Raw genomic sequence first — 23,361 nt, forward strand, 5'->3', positions numbered from 1 at the left:
CATGAGTCACCGCACCCAGCCCCATTTTTGTTTTAAAAAAAGTTTGAGGCCAGGTGTGGTGGCTCACACCACTAGTTCTTTGGCAGAACTGCTTGAGGCCAGGAGTTCGAGACCAGCCTGGGGAACATAGTGAGGTCCTGACTGAAAAAGTTTTTTTTCTTTTTTTTTTTGAGATGGAGTTTTGCTCTCGTTGCCCAGGCTGGAGTGCAGTGACGCGATCTCGGCTCACTGCAACCTCCACCTTCTGGTGGTTTCAAGCGATTCTCCTGCCTCAGCCTCCCGAGTAGCTGGGACTATAGGCACACACCACCACGCCCAGCTAATTTTTTGTATTTTTAGTAGAGATGGGGTTTCACCATGTTGGTCAGGATGGTCTCAATCTCTTGACCTTGTGATCCGCCCGCCTCGGCCTCCCAAAGTGCTGGAATTACAGGTGTGAGCCACCGCGCCCGGCCAAGTTTTTTTCTTAATTAAAAAGGGCCAGGTGAGGTGGCAGCAGCTACCATTTTTTAGTATGTACATGCATTTGCTTTGTTTTGTTATGCACAGTGCCCGGTCATAATATATTTTTTAAAGAATAATGCCAGTGTGGTGGCTCACACCTATAATCCCAGCACTTTGGGAGGCCAACATAAGTGGATTGCTAGAGATCAGAAGTTTAAGACCAGCCTGGGCAACATGGTGAAACCCTGTCTCTATAAAAAATACAAGAAGTTAGTTGGGTACAGGCACAGTAGCTCACACCTGTAATCCCAGCACTTTCGGAGGCCGAGGTGGGCGGATCACCTGAGGTCAAGAGTTCGAGACCAGTCTGACCAACATGGAGAAACCCCCGTCTCTACTAAAAAAAAAAAATACAAAATCAGCCGGGCATGGTTGTGCATGCCTATAATCCCAGCTACTTGGGAGGCTGAGGCAGGAGAATCGCTTGAACCTGGGAGGCAGAGGTTTTCGTGAGCCAAGATCACACCGTTACACTCCAGCCTGGGCAACAAGAGCAAAACTCCATCTCAAAAAAAATAAATAAAAATAAAAAAGGCCGGGCGCGGTGGCTCACGCCTGTAAGCCCAGCACTTTGGGAGGCCGAGGTGGGTGGATCACGAGGTCAGGAGATCGAGACCATCCTGGCTAACACAGTGAAACCCCGTCTCTACTAAAAATACAAAAAATCAGCTGGGCGTGGTGGCGGGTGCCTGTAGTCCCAGCTACTCAGGAGGCTGAGGCAGGAGAATAGCGTGAACCCGGGAGGCGGAGCTTGCAGTGAGCGGAGATTGCGCCACTGCACTCCAGCCTGGGTGACAGAGCAAGACTCCGTCTCAAATAAATAAATAAATAAAATTTTAAAAAGCTCCTCAGGTGATGCTCCTGCAGCCAGAGTTGAGAGCCTCTTTTTTTTCCGAGATGGAATCTCGTTGTGTCGCCCAGGCGGGAGTGCAGTGACGTGATCTCAGCTCACTGCAAGCTCCGCCTCCCAGGATTCACGCCATTCTCCTGCCTCAGCCTCCCGAGTAGCTGGGACTACAGGCGTCCGCCACCACGCCCAGCTAATTTTTTTTTTTTTTTTTTTGTATTTTTAGTAGAGACGGAGTTTCACCATGTTAGCCAGGATGGTTTTTGTTTTGTTTTGTTTTGTTTTGTTTTGAGACGGAGTCTCTCTCTGTTGCCCAGGCTGGAGTGCAGTGGCGCGATCTCAGCTCACTGCAAGCGTCGCCTCCTGAGTTCACGCCATTCTCCTGCCTCAGCCTCCCAAGTAGCTGGGACTACAGGCCCCTGCCACCACACCCAGCTAATTTTTTGTATTTTTAGTAGAGACGGGGTTTCACTGTGTTAGCCAGGACGGTCTCGATCTCCTGACCTCATGATTCGCCCGCCTTGGACTCCCAAAGTGCTGAGATTACAGGCGTGAGCCACCATGCCCAGCCTGAGATTCTCTGTTTTAATATGGCTTTTGATTTGTTTTGATGGAGGTAATGTATCAGTTTTTTTTCCTTTATGGTCTTATTTATTTATTTATTGACACGGTGTCTCATTCTGTCACCCAGGTTGGAGTGCAGTGGCAAGATTTCTGCTCAATCGATCCTTCCACCTCATCCTCCTGGGTAGCTGGGATCACAGGCACGTGCCACCACACCCAGCTAATTTTTCGTGTTTTTGGTAGAGACAGGGTTTCATGTTGCTCAGGCAATCTTCCTGCCTTAGACTCCCGAAGTGCTGGGATTACAGGCATGAGCCATGAAGCCCGGCCTGCATTTCCTTTTATCTTAAGAAACTTCTCTTCAGCTGGGCGCGGTAGCTCATGTGCGTGTAATCCCAGCACTTTGGGTGGTTGAGGCGGGCGGATCACCTGAGGTCAGGAGTTGGAGACCAGCCTGGCCAACATGGTGAAACCCTGTCTCTACTAAAAATACAAAAATTAGCTGGGTAAGGCGGTGGGCGTCTGTAGTCTCAGCTACTCGGGAGGCTGAGGCAGAAGAATTGCTTGAACACGGGAGGCAGAGGTTGCAGTGAGCCAAGAAGGCGCCACTGCACTCCAGCCTGGGTGACAGAGTGAGACTCCGTCTCAAAAAAAAAAAAGAAACTTCTCTTGTCTGTTTGTGGCTTGTACCTGTAATCCCAACACTATGAGAGGCTAAGGCAGGAGGATCATCAGAGCCCGGGAGTTTGAGACCAGCCTGGGCAACATAGCAAAACTTCATCTCAGAAAAAATTAAAAATGAATAAGTAAATTGTTTAAAAAAAGAAAAAAAATTTTTTTTTTGAGACAGAGTCTTGCTATGTCACCCAGGCTGGAGTGCAGTGGCACAATCTCAGCTCATTGCAACCTCCACCTCCTGGCGTCAAGGGATTCTCCTGCCCCAGCCTCCCAAGGAGCTGTGATTACAGGCATGTACCACCACGCCTGGCTAATTTTTGTATTTTTAGTAGGGATGGGGTTTCACCATGTTGGCCAGGCTGGTCTCAAACTCTTGACCACAGGTGCTCCACCACCGAAAGTGCTGGGATTACAGGTGTAAGCCACCGCTCCCGGCCAGAAACTTCTCTTTATCCTGAGCTCTTAACAATCATCTCCTATAATTTCCTGAAAGTATTGAAGTGTCACTTTCAGCTGGGCGAGGTGGCTCACGCCTGTAGTCCCAGCACTTTGGGAGGCCGAGGAGGGCGGATCGCTTGAATCCAGAAGTTCAAGATCAGGCTGGGCAACATGGTGAAACCGCGTCTCTACCAAAAATACAAAAATTAATCAGGTGTGGTGGTGGGCCCCTGTAGTCCCAGCTACTTGGGAGGCTGATGTGGGAGGATAGCTTGAGCCTGGGAGGCGGAGATTACAGTGAGCAGAGATCATGCCACTGTACTCCAGTCTGGGTGACAGAGAGAGACCTTGTCTTAAAATAAAATAAAATAAAATATAAAGTGTTGCTTTCATATTTAATATCTTGACTTTTTTTTTTTTTTGAGACAGAGTCTTGCTCTGTCACCTGGCCAGAGTGCAGTGGCGCAACCTTGACTTACTGCAACCTCTGCCTCCCAGGTTCAAGCGATTCTTCTGTCTCAGCTTCCCAAGTAGCTAGGACTACAGGTGCGTGCTGCCACAGAGATGGGGTTTCACCATGTTGGCCAGGATGGTCTTGATCTCTTGACCTCGTGATCCGCCCACCTCAGCCTCCCAAAGTGCTGGGATTACAGGCGTGAACCACCATGCCCAGCTATCTTGACTTTTTTTTTTTTTTTTTTTGAGACGGAGTCTCGCTCTGTCGCCCAGGCTGGAGTGCAGTGGTGCGATCTTGGCTCACTGCAAGCTCCGCCTCCCGGGTTCACGCCATTCTTCTGCCTCAGCCTCCGGAGTAGCTGGGACTACAGGCTCCCGCCACCACGCCCGGCTAATTTTTTTGTATTTTTAGTAGAGACGGGGTTTCATCATGGTCTCGATCTCCTGACCTCGTGATCCGCCCGCCTCGGCCTCCCAAAGTGCTGGGATTACAAGCGTGAGCCACCGCGCCCGGTCGACTTTTTTTTTTTCTCTGTGTAGTAAGATCAGATCCAAGTTCATTTCTTTCCAAAAGGATTACAGATTATCCCAGCACCGTTTGCTTACCAGTTCATCCTTTGCCCCCAGTCAGCAAAGTCATATGTATGGTGCCTCAAGTTTCTGTACTGGTGTGGATCTGCAGTGGGGCTGCTTTTCCTGACCTATTGGCCAGGCTTACCTTTCTGTAATTAATACTTTGTTTTTTGAGACAGAGTCTTGCTCTGTCACCCTGGCTGGAGTTCAGTGGCATGTTCTCGGCTCACGGCAACCTCCACCTCCCGGGCTCAAGCGATTCTCGTGCCTCACCCTTCCGAGTACCTGAGACTACAGGCATGTGCCACCATGCCCAGCTAATGTTTTGTATTTTTAGTAGACACAGGGTTTCACCATGTTGACCAGGCTGGTCTCAAACTCCTGAGCTCAGGCAATCTGCCCGCCTTGGCCTCCCAAAGTGCCAGGATTACAGGCGTGAGGCACTGCACCTGGCCACCTTTCTGTAATTAATACTGATAGTTTGTGTAATACATTTTATTTTTCCATGGAAAGCACACACACACACACGCACGCACACTACTCTCAAGAAAAACTCTGAGGCTCGTTCACCCAGATTTGTGATTGTTACTGGTGTTAAAATGATGTCACCTGGAGGCTTTTTTGAATTTACCAGGACTCACACTTAATGCAAAAGGAAGAAAGCTCTCTCAGGTGAGACAGCCACGGAGTGGGAGGGTGCGGGAGGAGGCCAACATCATCATCAAGGAGCCCCTGCAAACATGCTGCCCAGGAGGCAAGACCTGTTTGGCATGTAGGCCAGTCCTGGTCCACAGGTAAACATTCCATGCACTGGGGCAGAGGGGACTTGAGGAATTTATTTACTTCTTTATTGGATGGAGGAGGGTGGTGAGGGAAGAATGGGAAGTATTTGGTTCGCCCCTGCCATTTATCCTGGGATTCCTGGCATCTGAGGAATCTGCATCCATACTGATTTGTTGACCCTGATTCTTTCTTTCTGCTTTTGTTTTGTTTTGTTTTGTTTTTGAGACAGAGTCTCACTCTGTTGCCCAGGCTGGAGTGCAGTGGCATGATCTCAGCTCACTGCAACCTCCGCCTCCCGGATTCAAGCGATTCTCCTACCTTAGCCTCCCGAGTAGCTGGAATTACAGGCATGCACCACCATGCCTGGCTAATTTTTGTATTTTTAGTAAAGACGGGGTTTTGCCATGTTGTCCAGGCTGGTCTGGAATTCCTGACCTCAAGTGATCCATCCGCCTCAGCCTCCCAAAGTGCTGGGACTATAGACATGAGCCACTGCAGCCGGCTGACCCTGATTCTTTCTCCAGGGCCAAAATCGGCCTTTGCACAACAGAGGGAACTGTTTGCAAAACAGAGGTTTTTTTAAGTTAATTTTTTTTTTTTTTTTGAGACAAGGTTTTGCTGTGTCACACAGGCTGGAGTGCAGTGGCCCAATCATGGCTCAAGTGATCCTCCCACCTCGGCCTCCCAAGTAGCTGGGACTAGAGGCACATACCACCATACCTGGCTAATTTTAAAAAATTTCTTTTTAGCCACAGGGATCTCACTATGTTGTCCAGGCTGGTCTCAAACTCCTGGGATCAAGTGAACCTCCTATTTCAGCCTCTCAAAGTGCTGGGATTACAGTCATGAGCCACTGCACCTGGCTGGGTTTTTAGACACGTGACTGTTTAGTGAAAACACAGCATTGGGCTTTTTGAAGCTAAATGACCTGGGTTTGAGTGCTAGCTCTGCCAACATTAATGACTTAGTTTAAATCTCAGTTTCCTCCCTAATGTGAGGATAATACTGCCTACATCAAAGAGTTCTAACAAGCTGAAGTATTGGAAAGGGCTTTGTTAGCTGCAATGCTCCTGCCAAATGTTCTTCATAGCCTTTCCTAAGAGGAGGAAAAAAGAGAGATTTTAGTTTTGTAATTTGGTTGCCCTAAATAACAATGGGCAAGAGCTAAATCACAAGGCATAAGTGGCAGTGGACACAAGTTTGTTGGAAACATTCCCCAACATTTTTAGCCAAAAAGTTGTTCAGTTCTCTGTGTTCTCCCTCTTCTGCAACCTACACCCAGCCAAGGGCTGACTCAATCTTAAGGGAGAAGTAGCATGAATTCAACATTGCATTCAGCATCCTCTGTTCCTTCACTGATCCTCTATTCTTTAGGTAAGGAGAGCCCCAGAATGAGAGGTCTTCAAGAGATGAAATCAGAAGTTGTCAGAGGCTGGGTGTGGTGGCTGACACCTGTAATCCCAGCACTCTGGGAGGCCGAGGCAGGTGGATCACCTGAGCTCGGGAATTTGAGACCAGCCTGGGCAACACGGTGAAACCCTGTCTCTACGAAAAATACAAAAATTAGCCGAGTGTGGTGGCGTGCACCTGTTGTCTCAGCTGCTTGGGAGGCTGAGGTGAGAGGATCGCTTGAGTAAGGGAGGCAGAGGTTGCAGTGAGCCAAGAGTGCGTCACTGCACTCCAGCCTGGGTGACATAGCAAGACCCTATTTCAAAAGAAAAAAAAAAGTTGTCAGAGATTTATAAAGGGGATTCAGACATTAGGTGAGAAGTTTGGATGAGATAAACACTAAAATCTCTTCGAACTCCAAAGTTCTATACAAAAGAGTTCCTCTCAAAGTGTATCATCTAGTTGGGGAGATAAAACCTGAACAGGCCGGGCCCGGTGGCTCATGCCTGTAATTCCAGCACTTTGGGAGGCTGAGGCAGGCAGATCATGAGGTCAGGAGATCGAGACCATCCTGGCTAACATGCTGAAACCCCGTCTCTACTAAAAATACAAAAAATTAGCCAAGCATGGTAGCAGGTGCCTGTAGTGCCAGCTATTTGGGAGGCTGAGGCAGGAGAATGGTGTGAACCCGGGAGGCGCAGCTTGCAGTGAGCCGAGATCATGCCACTGCACTCCAGCCTGGGTGACAGAGTGAGGCTCCGTCTCGAAAAAAAAAAAAAATGTCGTATAGTGATAGAAGTAGTTATAGGGTATCCAGATGAAGCTCTGGCTGTACCTAAGGCATGAACACTCATCGGGGCAAGCCAGTGTGGTCTGGCTGGAAAAGGGATGCTCTTGGGAGGTGACTAAGCTGAGAGTGGGGAGGCTGGGGAGATTCATTGTACTGAGTGCCTACTGCCAGATATTCTGGAGCTTTTATCCCAGTGGGAGATGCAGACAAAAACAGGTAAACAAGAGAATGCAGATAGAAATAAGAAAAATAAGGCACGGGAAAGAATGGAGGGGAGGGACACGTGAAATGAGATGCAAGTGATATCAAGGAGGCTTCTGTGTGCAGAACTTGAGCGTGGACCTTACGGGCAGAGGAAACAGCATAGATAAAGTCCTGAGGCGAGCATAATCATTGTGTATTTGAATAACCACTGCAAGGAACAGTGATTATTTTTCCACTAGATGAGATGTGTGGGTTTCTCCCATCTAGGCACTTCCTTGGAGCTGACTAGAGAACAGATATGGCTTTTTTTTTTGAGACAGAGTCTCGCTCTGTTGCCCAGGCTGGAGTGCAGTGGCGCAATCTCGGCTCACTGCAACCTCCACTTCCCGGGTTCAAGCGATTCTCCTGCCTCAGCCTCCTGAGTAGCTGGGATTACGGGCACGCACCACCATGCCTGACTAATTTTTGTATTTTTTTAGTAGAGATGGGGGTTTCACCATGTTGGTTAGGCTAGTCTCGAACTCCTGACCTCAGGTGATCTGCCTGGCTTAGCCTCCCAAAGTGCTGGGATTACAGGCATGAGCCACCACGTCCAGCCACAGATATGGCTTTATAAGACAGCCAATGTGACTTGGGACAACTAAAGTTGGAAGGCTTCAGCCAGCTGTCATTAAAGGAAGGGTGGGCCCTTGGTCTGCAACTGCCAATTAAAGAGATTATAGGGTAACAGTGACAGCAACATTGCAACTGAAAGGGACAAGCACAGCTTGCTAGTCAGTGTGAGCCTAGAGGTGGCTTAGAAGACAAAGGCGTCTCACATTATGCTCCCACTCACACATATACACCTTAGTTTTGTGAGGTGTGCAGGATAGTTTTCATCTTCATACTGCACCTGTGGAAACTGAAGTGAAATGACTTACTCAAGCCGTATAGTACGCAGCCAGCTAGGCTAAGATCCAGTTTCCTCATTCCCAATCAACTGCTCTTCCCTTTATTTATGTATTTATTTATTTAGAGACAGAGTCTCACTCTGTTGCCCAAGCTGGAGTGCAGTTCGAGGCTGCAATGAGCTATGATGGTGCCACTGCACTCCAGCCTGGGTGACACTCTATACTGGGCAACAGATCGAGAACCCATCTCTTACTAAAAAAAAAAAAGGGAGAAAAAAGTCTGTTTCTGCCTTAACTCTATTCCACTCAAAATCTATGCCCAACTTGTCCTATTTTCATTTCTTTTTTTTTGAGACAGCGTCTTGCTCTGTCACCCACGCTGGAGTGCAGTGGCACAATCTCAGCTCACTGCAAACTTTGCCTCCTGGGCTCAAGTGATGCTCCCAACTCAGCCATCCAAGTAGCCGTAGCCGGGACTACACCACCACACCTAGCTAATTTTTTTTTTTTTTTTGAGATAGGGTCTTGCTCTGTCGCCCACGCTGGAGTGCAGTGGCACATTCTTGGCTCACTGCAACCTCTTGCTCTTGGGTTCAAGTGATACTCCTGCCAGCTAATTTTTGTATTTTTTACAGGCATGATCCACCGCACCTGGCCTGAGACTCCATCTCTACAAAAAAAAAAAAAATTAGCCAGGCATGGAGTGGCGCACCTCCTCGGGAGGATGAGGTAGGAGGATAGCTTGAGGCCAGGAGTTCAAGGCTGCAATGAGCTATGGTGGTGTCACTGCACTCCAGCCTGGGTGACAGAGCAAAATCTTGTCTCCAAAAATAAATAAATAAGAATAAAATTGCATAAGATTATATTCTAAGTAGGCCGGGCGCAGTGGCTCACACCAGTAATCCCAGCATTTTGGGAGAGTGAGGCGGGTGGATCACGAAGTCAGGAGATCAAGACCATCGTGGTTAACATGGTGAAATCCCGTCTCTACTAAAAACACAAAAAATTAGGCGGGCGTGGTGACCGCACCTGTAGTCCCAGCTACTCGGGAGGCCGAAGCAGGAGAATCGATTGAATCTGGGAGGCAGAGTTTGCAGTGAGCTGAGATTGCGCCACTGCACTCCAGCCTGGGCAACAGAGCGAGACACTGTCTCAAAAAAAAAAATATATATATATATCAGAAGTACTGCCTGAAACTATTTAGTCCAGAAGTCAGAAACTTTGGGCCTAGGCCAAATCTAGTATACTGACTGTTTTACTATGGCCTGCGAACTAGGAATGGCTTTTATATCTTTTAAAAGGCTAAAAAAAAAAAAAAATGACCGGCGCAGTGGCTCACGCCTGTAATCCCAACACTTTGGGAGTTCAAAGTGGGTGGATCACCTGAGGTCAGGAGTTCAAGACCAGCCTGACCAAACATGGTGAAACCCCATCTCTACCAAAAATACAAAAATTACCCAGGTATGGCCGGGCACGGTGGCACATGCCTGTAATCCCAGCACTTTGGGAGGCCAAGGCGGGCGGATCACGAGGTCAGGAGATCAAGACCATCCTGGCTAACACAGTGAAACCCCGTCTCTACAAAAAATACAAAAAATTAGCCGGGCATGGTGGTGGGCACCTGTAGTCCCAGCTGCTTGGGAGGCTGAGGCAGGAGAATGGCGTGAACCCAGGAGGCGGAGCTTGCAGTGAGCCCAGATCGCGCCACTGCACTCCAGCCTGGGCGACAGAGCAAGACTCCATCTCAAAAAAAAAAAAAAAAAAAAATTACCCAGGTATAGTGGCGTGCGCCTGTAATCCCAGTTATTCTGGAGGCTGAGGCAGGAGAATCGCTTGAACCCAGGAGGCAGAGGTTGCAGTGAGCCGAGATCATGCCACTGCACTCTAGCCTGGGCAACAGAGTGACTTGGTCTCAAAAAAAAAAATCAAAATAATGTTGTGATTATTGTGAATAATTTGATTATGACATGTAAAATTGTATGAAATTCAAAAATCAGTGTCCACAAAAAAAAGTTTTATTGGAATAATTTTTTTTTATTTTTGGGAGCCAGAGTCTTGCTCTGTTTCCCAGACTGGAGTGCAGTGGCGCAATCTCGGCTCACTGCTACCTCCGCCTCCCGGGTCAAGTGATTCTCCTGCCTCAGCCTCCTGAGTAGCTGGGATTATAGGCGCCTGCCACCAAGCCTGGCTAATTTTTGTATTTTTAGTAGAGATGGGGTTTCACCATCTTGGCCAGGCTGGTCTTGAACTCTTGACCTCGTGATCCACCCACCTTGGCCTCCCAAAGTGCTGGGATTAAGGTGTGAGCCACTATGCCCGGTCTTTTTTTTTTCTTTTTTTGAGATAGAGTCTCACACTGTCACCCGGGCTGGAGTGCAATGGTGCGATCTCGGCTTACTGCAACCTCCGCCTCCCAAGTTCATGTGATTCTCCTGCCTCAGCCTCCTGAGTAGCTGAGATTACAGGTGCACATCACCACATCCAGCTAATTTTTTGGTTTTTTAGTAGAGATGGGGTTTCACTATGTTGGCCAGACTGGTCTCAAACTCCTGACCTTGTGATCCGCCCACCTCGGCCTCCCAAAGTGCTGAGATTACAGGCGTGAGCCACCACGCCTGGCCCTTTTTTTTTTTTAAGACAGAGTCTCACTCTGTTGCCCAGGCTGGAGTGCAGTGGCGTGATCTCGGCTCATCACAACCTCCGCCTCCCAGGTTCAAGCGATTCTCCTGCCTCAGCCTCCTGAGGAGCTGGGATTACAGGCGTGTGCCCCCACGCCTGGCTAATTTTTGTATTTTTAGTAGAGACAGGGTTTCACCATGTTGGTTAGGCTGGTCTTGAACTCCTGACCTCAGGTGAGCCACTGGCCTCAGCCTCCCAAAGCAGGAATAAAACTTTTTCCCATTTGTTTATATATATATGTTTTTTATGTCTGCATTGCACACCAGCCTGGGCAACACGTGAGACTCCATCTCAAAATAAATAAGTAATAAAAAATAAAATAAAAAAGCTTGCTGGCCTCTGGGCTGGACCAGTAGCTCCCCTTCTATTGATGGGAAATTTGAGGCACAGAGAAAATGACTGACCTAAGATCATACAGAGAGTCAATGGCAGACATAACTCTGGCTCCCTATTAGTGCTCTTTTCACTTCATTACCATATAAAAGCAGATAAACAAAGGTTTCTCAGCTTCTCATGACAATGACTACTTGGTCCTTTTATATGCCTCATCTCTGCTCATTCTCACCCTTGTCTAACCTAGGTTCTAGCAGCTGCACACAGATGCAGCTGTAATCTTGAGAGGGCAGCACTCGTTAAGGTGACTCCAAAATGCAATCTCTTATCTGAGACCCAAAAATAGTGTGAATATATCGTCCTGTCCTAACGAAAAAAAGAAAACTGCATTAGAAAGTGTCTCAACTGCTTCTGATGATGATATATATGCATTCACACCAGTGTAAATGTAAGAGGTTTTCCTTTTTTTTTTTTTTTTTTGACAAATTGTCAACAAAGGTGAATTCAAGCACAAACAATCCCCACATTTAGCTAGACTGGAAAGCACTGAGGCCACATCAGTGGCAAAAGCAAGACAGGCATTTGAGAGAACCACCCAGAGAAACTTTTTTTTTTTTTTTTTGAGACAGAGTCTCGCTCTGTTGCCAGGCTGGAGTGCAGTGGCTTGATCTCTGCTCACTGCAACCAACCTCCGCCTCCCAGGTTCAAGCAATTCTGCCTCAGCCTCCCAAGTAGCTGGAACTACAGGCACACGCCACCACGCCTGGCTAATTTTTTGTATTTTAGTAGGGACGAGTTTCACCAGGTTGGTCAGGATGATCTCAGTCTCCTGACCTCGTGATCTGCCTACCTCGGCCTCCCGAAAGTGCTGGAATTACAGCTGTAAGCCACCGCGCCCAGCCCCCAGAGACACTTTTAAGTGTTTTCTGAGCACTGGGGAAACATGAAGAGGGAGAAAATTAGATCTCAGAGAGCCCAAGGGACAGTTTTAAGTAGACTTGTGACCCAGGTTTGTCCTTTTCTGAGTAGACTAGAGGTTCCATCTCTTTGTTCTGGGATGTCCAATAATAAAATGGGGCTAGTAGGGCTTGCAGGCAATGAGGTATTTATGAAGTACAATTAATGTACGCAAAGGGCTTTGAGATCCTTCAGATTAAAAAGTGTCCTGTGCAGGTGCAAGATGGACTGGTGTTGCTGTGAGGGCATATATATTTTGTGGGTGTCACCATTGTTGTTGAACGAGGCAGTGGGGGAAAAAGTAGGTTAAGATTATGTGGCACAATCCTTCAACGTGACCCAGAACTGGGCCATAGGAAACTTGTACAGACTATCACATTAGATGGTGGAGAGAAACATCACTGAGAATGCATAAATCCCCGGAGGCAGAATGGTTAGCTTCATGATGCACAGTCATGCCTAGAAAAATCTGGTGGGGCTATTTAGAAAAACAGATATGGTACTTCTGGCTTTATAAGGAAGGGGACCAAGTCACATTACTCAGCAAATATCTTTCCTTAGTCTGAACTTGGCTTCTAAGATTTTCTGAGAACTGAGCTTTTTTTTTTCTTTTTTTTGAGATGAAGTTTCGCTCTCATTGCCCAGGCTGGAGTGCAATGATGTGATCCCGGCTCATTGCAACCTCTGCCTCCCAGGTTCAAGAGTTTCTCCTGCCTCGGGCTCCCGAGTAGCTGGGATTACAGGCGCCCGCCACCACACCCAGCTAATCTTTTAAAAAATATATTTAGTAGAGACGGGGTTTCACCATGTTGGCCAGGCTGGTCTTGAACTTATGACCTCAGGTGAGCCGCCTGCCTCTGCCTCCCAAAGTGCTGGGATTACAAGCGTGAGCCACCACGCCTGGCCTGAGCATTTTTTCTAAATAATCTTGAAAGGCCTGGTGCTGGGTTAATAGCAGGAACTAGGCTAGTAGCATAATTAAACATCCCCATATTGCAACACTTTAACATATGGGAATCCCAATGAGTTCCTAATGTATAATTCCTAAATTTAATCCTAAATTGTTCCACTGAATCCTTTTATATGACCTTGGCTAGTTATGTAATATCTTAATCTCCAGTGGTAATGAAAAATGTGAAAATGGGCCGGGTGCAGTGGCTCACGCTTGTAATCCCAGCACTTTGGGAGGCCGAGGCGGGCGGATCACAAGATCAGGAGATCCAGACCACGGTGAAACCCCGTCTCTACTAAAAATACAAAAAAAAAAATTAGCCGGGCGTAGTGGCGGGTGCCTGTAGTCCCAGCTACTCGGAGAGGCTGAGGCAGGAGAATGGCGTGAACCCGGGAGGCGGAGCTTGCAGTGAGCCGAGATTGCGCCACTGCACTCCAGCCTGGGCGACAGAGCGAGACTCCGTCTCAAAAAAAAAGAAAAATGTGAAAATGATGGTGGGAGTTGATTCATTTCTCCTTGCAGATATTCTATCAGGACCAATGATAAGGGCTTCTAGAAATAAAACCTCAGCAGACAGGAAACTGCCTTCGAACTTCAGCAATCAAGAATATTACTTACTTTAGCCCCTGGAATGCATGAGAAAATGGAAATGCACTGAATTAGATTTTTACAAAATTTTTATCAGCTAGAACTTTGGTCCAGATCACTCCTATAATATTCAGGAAGACCATACAGATTTATCATGAAAATGAATAGTTCAGTTTACTTGGGGTATGATTAGTTAGGAAGGAATTAAGGAATCCTTAGCAGAAATATCCATACATTTAAAACTTAATTCTGGCCAGGCACAGTGGCTCACACCTGTAGCCCCAGGACTTTGGCAGGCCGAGGCGAGTAGATCACCAGAGGTCAGGAGTTCAAGACCAGCCTGGCCAAAATGGTTAAACCCTGTCTCTATTAAAAATACAAAAAAAGAAAAAAAAGAGCCAGGCGTGGTGGCGCACGCCTGTAATCCCAGCTACTCAGGAGGGTGAGGCATGAGAATCACTTGAACCCAGGAGGTGGAGGTTGCAGTGAGCTGAGATTGTGTCACTGTGCTCCAGCCTGGGTGACAGAGTGAGACTTTGTCTCAAAAAACAAACAAACAAACAAACAAAAAACACAGACAGTTCTGTAATACTATATGGTTTTATAGGGCAAAACTATTTTGTAAAATATTATTATACTCTATCCATGAATTTCAAAGCAGTTGACAGAATCATTAGAGTCTTGGTGTATCCCTCTATACTTTAAAAAAAATACATTTAAGGGCCGGGCGCGGTGGCTCACGCTTGTAATCCCAGCACTTTGGGAGCCTGAGGCAGGAGGATCATGAGGTCAGGAGATCGAGACCACGGTGAAACCCCGGCTCTACTAAAAATACAAAAAAAATTAGCCAGGCGTGGTGGCGGGCGCCTGTAGTCCCAGCTGCTCGGAGAGGCTGAGGCAGGAGAATGGCGTGAACCCAGGAGGCGGAGCTTGCAGTGAGCCGATATTGCGCCACTGCATTCCAGCATGGGCGACAGAACAAGACTCCGTCTCAAAAAAAAAAAAAAAAAAAAATCCATTTAAGAAGTAAAAAAGCCAGGCATGGTGGCTCACGCCTCTAATCCCAGCACTTTGGAAGGCCGAGGCAGGTGGATCACGAGGTTAGGAGATCGAGAACATCCTGGCTAACATGGTGAAACCCCGTCTCTACTAAAAATACAAAACGTTAGCCAGGCGTGGTGGTGGGTGCCTGTAGTCCCAGCTACTCGGGAGGCTGAGGCAGGAGAATGGCGTGAATCCAGGAGGGCAGAGTTTGCAGTGAGCCAAGATCACGCCACTGCACTCCAGCCTGGGCGACAGAGTGAGACTCTGCCTCAAAAAAAAAAAAAAGAAAAGAAAAGAAAAAGAAGAAGTAAAAAAAGCCAGGCGTGGTGGCTCATGCCTGTAATCCCAGCACTTTGGGAGGCCGAGGCGGGCGGATCACGAGGTCAGGAGTTTGAGACCAGCCTGGCCAAGATAGTGAAATCCCGTCTCTACTAAAAATACAAAAAATTAGCTGGGCATGGTGGGGGGCATCTGTAATCCCAGCTACTTAGGAGGCTGAAGCAGGAGAATTGGTTGAATCCAGGAGGTGGAGGTTGCAGTGAGCTGAGATCACGCCACTGCACTCCAGCGTCAACGCCAGTACGAGACTCTGTCTCAAAAAAAAAAAAAAAAGTAAAAAAACTCAGTGGACTTTATCCTCATACTAACATAAACAGTTTAAATAGTATTTCTCAGATTATAAAGCACTTTTACATTTATTATCTGATTTGATTTAATCTTCAAAACAACCCTGTGGGGTAGATGTGTTGTATATACTTAATAGATTTAATAAATTTCTAAATTAACTCAATGAATATTTATCGAGCAACTACTATTTGCCAGGCACTAGTCTAGAAGATGACCATTCAGACAAAAAACACACCAAGACCCTACCAAAAATATTTATGTAACTTGCCCAAGAACACAGAAAGTGAATCCAATCATTTTGACTGGTGTACTCTATCATTTTTCCAATCTTAATTTGGAAAAATGAAGCATAGATTTTTTTTTTTTTTTGAGACGGAGTCTCGCTCTGTCGCCAAGGCTGGACTGCAATGGCATGATCTTGGCTTACTGCAACCTCCGCCTCCCAGGTTCAAGCAATTCTCCTTCCTCAGCCTCCTGAGTAGCTGAGACTACAGGCATGCGCCACCACACCCAGCTAATGTTTTTATTATTTTTATTTTTATTTTTTTTTTAGTAGAGATGGGGTTTCACCATGTTGGCCAGGCTGGTCTTGAATTCCTGACCTCAGGTGATCCACCTGCCTTGGCCTCCCAAAGTGCTGGGATTACAGGCGTGAACCACAGTGCCCAGCCAGCATAGATAATTATCTTGACTCTGTCTGTTGGTAAATTTGTGGCATTTCTTGCATGGATTTGCTCAACCACATTTGCTTGCCAGCATCTGCCCCCATACATTCCATCCTCCAGTCCTCTACTAGCTGAACTATCAAAAGCCAGTTCCTTTGCTTATGCAGCCCTTCCCTCCTACTTCAGGGCTCAGATCATCCTGTCAATTCTTTCCACTCTCCAGCCCACATCAATTCCCTACTCCCAGACTGGGCAACACAGTGAGACCCTGTCTCTACAAAAACTTTAAAAATTAGCCGGGGGTGGTGGTGTGCTCTTGTATTCCCAGATACCTGCGAGGCTGAGGCAGAGAGGGGAGGATCCCTTGTACCCAGGAGTTAAAAGCTGCAATGAGCCATGATCACATCACTGCTGGGTGACAGAGCAAGACCCTGTCTCAGAAAATAAAAAAAAACAAAACTGAAAACATCCAGCATATTTGTACACAGGGTTTCAATGTCCCCAATATAATGGATACTGTACTTAACTTGTTTATCTTCTTTTGAAAGAAGAGAGAAATCTTTCTTAAGGCCAGAAACAGTGACTCATGCCTGTAATCCCAGCACTTTGGGAGGATGAAGTGGGCGGATCACTTGAGGCCAGGAGTTCAAGACCAGCCGAGCCAACATGGCAAAACCCTGTCTCTACTAAAAATACAAAAATTAGCCAGGCATCCTGGCATGTGCCTGTAGTCCCAGCTACTCAGGAGACTGAGGCAGGAGAGTCACTTGAAACCAGGAGGCACGGGACACGGTGGCTCATGCCTGTAATCCTAGCACTTTGGGAGGCCGAGGCAGGTGGATCATGAGGTCAAGAGATCGAGACCATCCTGGACAACATGGTGAAACCCGTCTCTACTAAAAATACAAAAATTAGCTGGACGTAGTGGTGCACACTTTTAGTCCCAGCTACTTGGGAGGCTGAGGCAGGAGAATCGCTTGAACTTGGGAGGTGGAGGTTGCAGTGAACCAAGATCGTGCCACTGCACTCCAGCCTGGCGACAGAGGGAGACTCCATCTCAAAAAAAAAGAAAAAAGGAAAGAAACCAGGAGGCAGAGGTTGAAGTGAGCTGAGATTGTGCCACTGCACTCCAGACTGAGCGACACAGCGAGACTCCATCTCAAAAAAACCCCAAAACTAACTTTTTTTTTTTTTCTGAGACAGAGTCGCTCTGTCGCCCAGTCTGGAGTGCAGTGGTGCGATCTCGGCTCACTGCAAGCTCCGCCTCTTGGGTTCACGCCATTCTCCCTCCTCAGCTTCCCGAGTAGCTGGGACTACAGGCGCCCGCCACCACACCCAGCTAATTTTTTGTATTTTTAGTAGAGACGGGGTTTCACCATTCACAGGATGGTCTCGATCTCCTGACCTTGTGATCCGCCCACCTCGGCCTCCCAAAGTGCTAGATTACAGGCGTGAACCACCGTGCCCGGCCAAAACTTTCTTAAAATTTAATACTCTCCAGGAAGTGGAATTTCCATGACATATACTCTACATGTAACTAATGCACTAATACCATCAGAAATACATCTCAACTAGTTTGTTAAAGAAATGATCTTTTCCGGGCTGGGCGTGGTGGCTCACGCCTGTAATCCCAGCACTTTGGAAGGCCGAGGCGGGTGGATCACGAGGTCAGGAGATCGAGACTATCCTGGGTAACACGGTGAAGCCCCGTCTCTACTAAAAATACAAGAAAATTAGCCGGGCCTAGTGGCGGGCGCCTGTAGTCCCAGCTACTCCGGAGGCTGAGGCAGGAGAATGGCGTGAACCCGGGAGGCGGAGCTTGCAGTGAGCCGAGATCATGCCACTGCACTCTGTCGCCTGGGCGACAGAGCAAGACTCCGCCTCAAAAAAAAAAAATGATATTTTCCTCAGCTGTATTTTAAGTTCAACATCAGTGATTCTTAGGAAGAGTGAGAAAGGTCCCACGAAGTAGGTAATTCAAGGGATATATCAGAATCCCTCGAAATCCTGATATTCCATTTTAGAAGACAGCTTTCCTCAACCACCCCCAGTTTGTTTTTTTTTTTTTTTTTTTTTTTGGAGATGGAGTCTCACTCTGTCCCCCAGGCTGGAGTGCAGTGGTGTGATCTTAGCTCACTGCAACATCTGCCTCCCAATGCCCCAAAATTGAATCCAATCCCTCAACCACTACCAGTATAAATCAGTGTAAATGACAGAAGTATAGTATGTGCTAGGACAAAGGAAAAACAGGTGAAGACCTTATTCTACATAAGCTGGAGAGCAACATTTCATAAATAATTAGAAAATGTACACTTAACCATATACTACTGCTAGGCTTCATCCAAACTGACAAATATCAAAAAATAAAAAATTGTGGGCTGCGCGCAGTGGCTCACGCCAGTAATTCCAGCACTTTAGGAGGCCAAGGCGGGTGGATCACCTGAGGTCAGGAGTTCCAGACCAGCCTGGCCAACATGGCAAAACCCCATCTCTACTAAAAAACACAAAAATGAGGCTGGGCGCGGTGGCTCACGCCTATAGTCCCAGCACTTTGGGAGGCTGAGGTGGGCGGATCACGAGGTCAGGAGATAGAGACCATCCTGGCCGACATGGTGAAACCCTGTCTCTACTAAAAATACAAAAATTACCTGGGCACGGTGGCACGTGCTGGTAATCCCAGCTACTCAGGAGACTGAGGCAGGAGAATCACTTGAACCTGGGAGGTGGAGGTGGCAGTGGGCTGAGATCACGCCACTGCACTCCAGCCTGGTGACAGAGCTAGACTCCGTCTCAAAAAAAAAAAATTAGCCGGGTGTGGTGGCGCATGCCTGTAATCCCAGCTACTCGGGAGGCTGAGGCAGAAGACTGCTTGAACCTGGGAGGCTGCAGCTATAATGAGCCGAGATTGCACCACTGCACTCCAGCCTGGGTGACAGAGCAAGACTCCGTCACAAAAAAAAAAAAAATTCTGAAATTCTGAAGGTGGAGCTTGACCCCAAAGTGATATGTTTTCTTTTTTTTTTTTTTTTTTTTTTTTTTGAGACAAGAGTCTCACTCTGTGACCCAGGCTGGAGTGCAGTGGCATGATCTCAGCTCACTGCAACCTCCACCTCCTGGGTTCAAGCGATTTTCCTGCCTTAGTCCCCCGAGTAGCTGGGATTACAGGCATGAGCCACCACGCCCAGCTAATTTTGTATTTTTAGTAGAGACAGGGTTTCTCCATGTTGGTCAGGCTGGTCTTGAACTCCAGACCTCCGGTGATCTGCCTGCCTCAGCCTCCCAAAGTGCTAGGATTACAGGCATGAGCCACCGCGGCCAACCTTAATATTTGCATTTTTATTAGAGATGGGGTTTCACCAGGTTGGCCAAGCTGGTCTTGAACTCCTGACCTCAGGCAATCCACCCATCTCAGCCTCCCAAAGTGCTGGGATTACAGGTGTGAGCCACCGTGCCCAACCCATGTTTTCAAATTAAGCACGTAGACAATCTTTTTTATTTCACTGTTGTTCACTGGGATGTGGTGGAACTAGAGGAGGGTCCAATATGGGGGAAGAAAGTCTTTTAAAAAGAAAATTACGGCTGGGCACAGTGGCTCACGCCTGTAATCCCAGCACTTTGGGAGGCCAAGGCAGGCGGGTCATGAGGTCAGGAGTTTGAGACCAGCCTGGACAACACAGTGAAACCCCGTCTCTACTAAAAATACAAGAATTAGGCGGGTGTGGTGGCGCATGCCTGTAATCCCAGCAACTCAGGAGGCTGAGGCAGGGGAATCACTTGAACCCGGGAGGCAGAGGTTGCAGTGAGCAGAGATCAGGCCACTGCACTCCAGCCTAGGTGACAGAGCATGATTCTGTCTCAAAAAAAAAAAAAAATAGTAAAGAAAAATATAGCCGGGCACAGTGGCTCACGCCTATGATTCTAGTACTTTGGGAGACAGAGGCAGCAGGATCTTTTGAGCTGGAGTTCTCCCGGCCAAGAAATAATTTATTATTCATGTTATCATGGAGCAGATATGAAGGTAGAAGGAGACCACATCCTGGGAGTGTAACAATTCCTCCAGAAGCCCTAAGGTTTTGAGTTCCCTCTTGCTGCACTGACCCAGGAACTTCCTAAAACAGAAGGTACTTTCCAACATCACAGTCTCTGGCATCTTCCCCTTTAAGCCTCACTGTCAGACTTTTCCAAAGGTCATACTTACTGTTTTTTTTTTTTCTTCAATCCATTCCAATCAAGCTTTTGCCTCCTACTCCACCCAGACAGCTCGTGTCAAGGTCACCAATGACTTCCACTTATTCATTCAACACTCAATTTTCATGCCTCAGCTTAATCTCTCAGCAGCATTTCACAGTTGACCATTCCCTCCACTTTATTATTATTATTTTTTTTTGAGACCGAGTCTTACTCTGTGATCCAGGCTGGAGTGAAGTGGTGCGATCTCGGCTCACTGCAACCTCCACCTCCCAGGTTCAAGCAATTCTCCTGCCTCAGCTTGTCGAGCCACCATTCCTGTGCAACACCATTACCGGCTAATTTTTGTATTTTTACTAGAGACAGGGTTTCACTATGTTAGCCAGGCTGATCTCGAACTCTTGACCTCGTGATCCGCCCGCCTCGGCCTCCCAAAATGCTGGGATTACAGGCGTTAGCCACCGAGCCCTGCCCAAGCCCAGCTAATTTTTTTTTTTTTTTTAAACGGAGTTTCGCTGTTGTTGCACAGGGTGGAGTGCAATGGCACAATCTCAGCTCACCGCAACCTCCGCCTCCCGGGTTCAAGCGATTCTCCTGCCTCAGCCTCCCGAGTAGCTGGGATTACAGGCATGCGCCACCACAACCAGCTAATTATGCATTTTCAGTAGAGAGGGGTTTCTCCATGTTGGTCAGGATGGTCTTGAACTCCCAGCCTCAGGTGATCCGCCCGCCTGAGCCTCCAAAAGTGCTGGGATTATAGGCATGAGCCATCACACCTGGACAATTTTTGTATTTTTTTAGTAGAGTTAGGGTTTCACCGTGTTGGCCAGCTGGTCTCGAACTCCTGACCTCAAGTGATCTGCCTGCCTCAGCTTCCCACAGTGCTGGGATTACAGGTGTGAGCCACCCTGCCAGGCCACCTGCTCCATTTTCTTGACTTCCTGGACCTAACTGGTTGTTCCTTCTCATCCTGCTTTGCAAACCTTCTTCTCAGACCTTTTAACAGTGGAATGCTTCAGGGCTTCCTTGATCCTATTTCGTTCTATATTTATGTTGGTGATCTCATCCAGTTTGAGGCTTTTAAATGCTACCTATATATAGGATAACTCTCTCACACACAAATATACATAATATACAAAAAGGGCATATATAAAAATATACATCTCCAGAACTTCCTCATAAATCAAGACCCATATATCCAATAGCCCACCAGCGTCTCCCTTTGATATCTAATAAACACCTCAAATTGAACATGCCCAAACTGAACTTCTGATCTTCCCCTGCAGAACTGCTCTATCCAGCCCTCCTTCATTACAACTCTTTTAGTTGCCCAGGTCAAAAAAATATTTTGGCTCATCCTTGCCTCCTCTTTTTATCAACCCCAGGTTCAATCTACCAGAAAGTCTGCTTGGATTTACTGTTAAAATATATCCAGGGCCCAGTGGCTCACACCTGTAATCCCAGCACTTTGGGAGGTCAGGAATTCCAGACCTGCTTGACCAACATGGTGAAACCCCATCTCTACTAAAAAATACAAAAATTAGCCAGGCGTGGCAGCGCATGCCTGTAATCACAGCTACTTGGGAGGCTGAGACAGGAGAATCGCTTGAACCCGGGAGGTGGAGGTTGCAGTGAACCAAGATGTTGCCCAGGCTGGGTGACAAGAGCGAGACTCCATCTCAAAAAAAAAAAAAAATTAGCCAGGCAGTAGTAGCACACGCCTGTTGTCCCAGCTACTCAGGAGGCTGAGGCACCTGGGAGGTGGAGGTTGCGGTGAGCCGAGATTGCACTACTGCACTCCAGTCTCGGCGACAGAGTGAGACCCTGTTTCAAACAAACAAACAAAAACGGCCAGGCGCGGTGGCTCACGCCTGTAATCCCTGTATTTTGGGAGGCCGAGAGAGGCAGATCACGTGAGGTCAGGAGTTCGAGACCAGCCTGGCCAATATGGTGAAACCCCATCTCTACTAAAAATACAAAAATTAGCTGGGTGTGGTGGCGGGCACCTGTAGTCCCAGCTACTTGGGAGTCTGGGGCAGGAGAATAGCTCGAACCTGGGAGGCGGAGGTTGCAGTGAGCCGAGATAGCGCCACTGCAGTCCAGCCTGGGCAATAGAGTGCGACTCTGTCTCAAACAAAAAAACAAAACAAAAACAAAAAAACACACTCTCTCTAGTCCACGCTCACAGCCATTCCGTCCAAAGGGCCCACTGCAGTCGGTGCTGGTCTTTGGACGCAAGAAGACAGCCACAGCTGTGGCGCACTGCAAACACGGCAATGGTCTCATCAAGGTGAACGGGTGGCCCCTGGAGATGACTGAGCCGCGCACGCTACAATACAAGCTGCTGGAGCCAGTTCTGCTTCTCGGCAAGGAGCGATTTGCTAGTGTGGACATCCATGTCCGTGTGAAGGGTGGTGGTCTCATGGCCCAGATTTATGCTATCCATCAGTCCATCTCCGAAGCCCTGGAGGCCTATTACCAGAAATATGTGGATGAGGCTTCCAAGAAGGAGATCAAAGACATCCTCATCCAGTACGACCGGACCCTGCTGGTAGCTGATCCTCGTTGCTGCAAGTCCAAAAAGTTTGGAGGCCCTGGTGCCCGTGCTCGCTACCAGAAATCCTACCTACAAGCCCATCATGACTATCAAGATTCACCTGTATAATAAACAGTTTTTGAGGGCTTTTAAAGTTAAAAAACAAAACAAAAACACAAAAATTATCCAGGTGTGGTGGCATGTGCCTGTAATCCCAGTTACCCAAGAGGCTGAAGCAGGAGAATCACTGGAACCAGGGAGGCAGAGGCTGCAGTGAGCCGAGATCATGCCACTGCACTCCAGCCTGGGTGACAGAGCAAGACTCCATCTGAAAAAAAAAAAAAATCTCTCTATATATATCTCCAGGATATATTTTGGTCATTAAAGCCACCCTCCCCTTCACTTGGATCACTGATATGGCCGATTCATTTGGCTCCTGCTTCTACCCTGGGCCTTTTTTTTTTTTTTTGAGACGGACTCTCACTCTGTCGCCCAGGCTGGAGTGCAATGGCGCATTCTTGGCTCACTGCAAGCTCCGCCTCCAGGGTTCACCCAGTCTCCCCTGTCAGCCTCCAGAGTAGCTGGGACTACAGGTCCCTCCACCACGCCCGGCTAATTTTGGTTTTGTATTTTTAGTAGAGACGGGGTTTCACCGTGTTAGCCAGGAGGGTCTCGA

General features: G+C 47.7%; 1 pseudogene; it reads left to right on the forward strand.

Annotated features, from left to right (window-relative positions):
* The window catches only part of LOC101178197, a 41,570-nt pseudogene extending 18,756 nt beyond the window's left edge, over positions 1 to 22,814 (forward strand).
* The last annotated feature ends 547 nt before the right edge of the window (positions 22,815 to 23,361 follow it).

This window comes from Nomascus leucogenys, chromosome 24 (assembly GCF_006542625.1).
Source record: "Nomascus leucogenys isolate Asia chromosome 24, Asia_NLE_v1, whole genome shotgun sequence".
Classification (NCBI taxonomy): Eukaryota; Metazoa; Chordata; class Mammalia; order Primates; family Hylobatidae; genus Nomascus; species Nomascus leucogenys.